The 4,889-nt window shown below is 43.5% G+C and overlaps 1 protein-coding gene and 1 long non-coding RNA gene across 10 annotated transcripts in view; one reads left to right on the top strand and one right to left on the bottom strand.

Annotated features, from left to right (window-relative positions):
- Plxna2 (plexin A2) overlaps nt 1-4,889 on the bottom strand; it is a 205,182-nt gene that overhangs the window by 109,359 nt on the left and 90,934 nt on the right. The window lies entirely within an intron of this gene.
- Nucleotides 1-4,889, top strand: part of LOC134481549 (uncharacterized) — a 65,387-nt gene that overhangs the window by 29,682 nt on the left and 30,816 nt on the right. The window lies entirely within an intron of this gene.

Genomic DNA, 4,889 nt, shown 5'->3' with positions numbered 1-4,889 from the left:
GTGACTGGCTTACCTGTGGTCCTGTAAACAAATGCCTATGTATTAGTTTCTTTTCTAGTTAACTCTATTATAAAATCTGTCTGTAGGATTGGCAGTCTATTAGGAGCAGAAGCAATGGTCACGATGGTTTTCAAAAACTACTAGTCAGAAGGAGGGTTAGGGATCTTGTAGCCATCTATGGAGAAATTTGGGTTTTACAGGCACTGCTGGGGTCTGAGACTCTGGTGATGATAGAGTCTAATCCCAACTTTCACATTAACTGGAGTGTGGCTTCCAACAAGTCATTTTATTTGTGCATGTAATAGTTTTTGTAGCTGCCAGATGAGGGTAGCTATTCTTCTCTCTCAGCACAAAAGGATATTGTTGAAATGAAAAGAGTTATTAGCTAAGATTTTCAGTACTGTCCCCTATTTATTTATTACATGCCTACCATGAGCCAGGCTGCACTGGGAAACAGAGGACACTGATAAATGATACTGCGCTCCTTCAGAGAGCTCAGGATGGAAGCAGGAACAGCACCAGTTATCTTCACAAACTCATTAGCCTCAAGAGAGATGATTTCCACAAAGTCAGCAGCATTCAGAATGGAGATGGCTCATCTGACTTGAGGGAGGCCCGGTGGAGAGGCTTCCTGGAGGAGATGAGGCCTAAGCAAAGATCTAGGGTGGGAATTGCATCTGTGGAAAATGTGAAATGTGCTACAAACCCAAAGGCACCTTATTGGGGTTGAACCCAGATCTCTTAAAAATCTGTTTTTTGGACCTCAGCACTTAAGAAAAAATAAGAGTTTAGATGCAAAGTGACTGAGGCTTGTAACTTGAGTAGACTCACAGCATCTTCTGTCCTAGGGTTATTACTGGCTGGCTCTGGCTCAGAACTCTGGGTTTGCATGGTAAATGGTACATGCATGTGGTATAGTGGTGGTGGTGTGTGTGTGTGCGTACATGTGTGTCATCTGAAACTATTTGTGAGTATGTACATATATGGCATGTTTGATGCTTGATATGTAGCATGGTGCATATATATATAGCTCTGTGTGTTATACATGCCATATATTTGTATGTGTATGTATATGTGTGTATAGTATATGTGTATTTGATGTGTGTATCTTTGTATCTTTGTGAAATGCTTATGTGTATATGTATGTCATGCATATGTGTTTGGTGTGTTATGTGTGTATGAATTGTGTCATATGTCATATGCATGTTTTGTATGTGATGTGTGTGCCTCTCTGTGTGCCTTGTGTTGTGTATGTATCCATGTGTTATGTCTATGTGTAATGTGTGGTATATGTATATGTTAGGTATATCATGTGTGTTCTGTGTATCTAACAGTTAGTGCTTGTGTGCATATGTGTGCCACATATGCACATTCTGATCTTTGTAGAGGCAGGTGGAGTGTCTGGTACTGCTCTCACTGAACTCTGATGAGTTAATGAGTGCACATCTGCAGCTGTGCATTTACTGCTGCGAGAGAGAATTCAAGCTGAAGTTTATTTTTGTAGGACTTCATGACCCGAATTATTTATAGCTTGAAATCTTTAGTAAATTTTGTCTCTAAGATCTTCTTTCTTCCTTCCTAAACATACAGTCAAATCTTTCTCTCTCTCTCTCTCTCTCTCTCTCTCTCTCTCTCTCTCTCTCTCACAAACACACACACACACACACACACACACACACACACACACACACACACACACACACACGGGGTGGGGGGAGATGGCAACAACTCCCAAAGCACGCTGTAGGTCTCAGCTCTGTCCTCAGAGCTCTGAAAATGTAAAAGTGTGCAAAGTCACAGCTCAGTGGGCTGAGGCTCTCCGAAGGAGAACTAAGAGTCTGGCACCCAATATTTTGATAATCGGTAAAGGAGTCAGAAACCTGTGGGTTACTCTGACCCAAGGAAAAAGAGAAAGAGAAGAGATGGGGTGAAGAATCCCTTTTGTCTATAAAGAAGGAGGCAACTAAGAAGTGAGGAGCTAAGATGATGCCTCTACACACACTCCTGGCTCTGGTCCCTACAGCTGTCAGTCAATCAGAAAGACTTTTACAGTGGTGACTGATGTTTTCTGACATAATTGTTTTTAATTCTGTTTATGTTATAAACTTCCCTAGATATTCAGTGGAGGACAGAGGGCATAGCAGAAGGGATCACAGGGCTAGAGGGATTTGGATTTGGGTTTGGGGGTGGGGGTCAGTCTATGATGGGCTTCTTCCTAGGATGCAGAGAAGAGATCTTCAGATTCTGGCATCTTGAAACAGTCTAAGAATTAACAGCTTGGGATATAAGGTAGAGGACAAACATTTACTGAACATTGTAATGTGTAAGGATAGGGTGCAGGCAAGATTGGAGAGAGTGGCTGCAGGCTGAGTAGAACACCAGAGGCCAGGATTTTGGTCTAAATTAGGTCTTCTTTGCTCCTCTTTGGTGAAGGGAAGATAGCCAAGCACTCACTGATACACATCACTCCCAGAATGAAATGTGGGCTCTGCTCTCACCATCCTAAGGTTAAGCTCAGAACCCACCTCCTAGAAGCATTGAGGTTCCCATCCTGGGGCCTTCCTCTTGACTGCTTGTGGGAGAGTGACATTAAGACCTGGAAGCAAAAAGAATCTGTATCTTTGGCTCTACCCTGTTAGGATGGGTTTGAAATACAATGATCAGAAAGGGCCACGGCAAATTCCATCCAGAGGCTGCTCTAAGAGCTCAGCCCTGCACCTTATACACCAGGCTATATCTCTAAGATTGGGCAGGTCTAAGGATCCAGAAACAAGAGAAGCTGTCAGGCAGAGGAAGCACTATAGTGTTCTGGGAAACATTAAGATAAACACAGCAAGAGTTAGCCGAAGCATTAAGCAGCCGCAGATGAAATCACATTATGCAGAGGCAAAGCTATAATTCACACAGTGCACAGAGTTGGGAGGGATGTGGAGGGAGGGAGAAGGAATTAATAAAGAGTAATGAGGAACTCTGCCAAGACCAAAGAGTCTTTGTTTACCCAAAGCTCAGGCAAGAATCTCTGTTTACAGTGCTATACATACACGGATTCTTTTCCTGGGGATGCCCAGGCAGTTTGGCTAAGGAGTGACTCTGGGGCCATTTCCTCAGCAGGTGTTCAGATGGGTGGATAGCAGGGTTGGAAGTAGGCATATTGAGAGAGACTGGTTTCCTTTCCCAAAAGGAGGTAGGACAACTTCCACATATATGCATGCTTTGGAATAGCTCTCTCTCCTTATTAATTTAAAACCATTTATTTCTATCCATTCTATCTCATCCAAGTGTAAAAGATTGGGTGTGTGGACATGAATAATCTCCCAAACTTCATCATGTAGCCTCCTCCCATTTTACAAGGAAGAAATGTTAAGTGCATAGAGCTGATGGCAGCTGCAGGGTGGTATTGTGGAACCTGAAGCTAGTTGGGGTTGGTTCCGAAACTCTCCTCCACTCTGTTTCTCTGTGGGTCCTTGGTTTCCTTCGAGACAAACAAAAGGGGCTGTCTTTACTTGGACTAGGAAGAAACTACATGGCTGAGGACCTCTGAAGAGCTGTCTCAGGGAAGGGGCACGTAGCCGTCTCCTTCATGGTGGGAAGAAGGCTATCTGAAGTTTGGGAAAAGAGCAAAAGATAGGGAACTTAAAAAGAGTTATTGAGATCTCAAATTAACACATTCTTTTCAATAGTTTGTAACTGCCCTGCCTTGCACAATCTGGAATAGTAATGTCCTCTCTTTACTACTGAGGGTGGCTTTTGAGCTTCAGCATGGGAGTTCAGGACTTAGCACCATGATGTCACCTAGCCCCTGTGTCTGGATGCAGGATGACTACCTGATAGTTTAAAAGGAAGTCTTAAAACAGTATACATGGAGTGCATATACCATGGTACAGAAAAGTGCAGTGACCAAGAGAAATGGAGATTATATTCACATGCTGTATGTCTCTTTGCTAACTACTGGGTCTGGGCTTTTATTGCCTCTTATCTCTGCAGCTGCAGTAACCTGAGAAGTCTCCTTGCCTCCAGCATGTTCATTCTCTAATCTATTCTACCCAACACTTCCAGATTAATCTTCTTAAAACACGTATTTGATCCTGCCTTTTCTGTATGCAAAAATCCTTAAATTTCAGATGCTTGTAATTTTCTTTCTCTTGCTTATCTCAGTTTCATAATTTTAAAAAAATGATGAGTGTACATCACTTCGGGGATATTGAAAGAAATCACTCCCACCCCCCACACCTCCACACACAACCCACATACACATACCTTACATACACTCACACCTCCCCTCACATACAATATACACACACCCCACACACACATTCACACCTCCCCCCATACAACACACACACAGCCCCAACACATTCATACTTCCTCACACACAAACAGCACACACACACATACACACACACACATACACACACACACATCCATAAACAACCCCCACACTCCATACACACTCATACCTCCCACACACACACACACCACACATATCACACATACATATACCACACACTCCTACCTCCCACAACATACACCCCACCACACTCCACAATACTCACACCTCCCTCACACACAACACACACATCCCAAACACACTCACACCTCCTCATACACATACAACAAACACCACACACCCACACCCTTTCATACCCAACCACCACAGTCCACACACACTCATACCTCCCCCACATCTCACACACACACACACACACACACACACACATACACACACACTATATACATATACCACACACACTCACACCTCCCCCTATATACAACACACACAACACATATCACACACCACACACATGCTCACACCTCTACACACACACTCACAACTCCCCATACACATAGCACATACACCATACACACCCTCCACACACTCACACCACACA

Source organism: Rattus norvegicus, chromosome 13 (assembly GCF_036323735.1).
Source record: "Rattus norvegicus strain BN/NHsdMcwi chromosome 13, GRCr8, whole genome shotgun sequence".
NCBI classification, from domain to species: domain Eukaryota; kingdom Metazoa; phylum Chordata; class Mammalia; order Rodentia; family Muridae; genus Rattus; species Rattus norvegicus.
The sequence above is the reverse complement of the archived record's forward strand: the minus strand, read 5'-3'. Positions and strand labels throughout refer to the sequence as shown.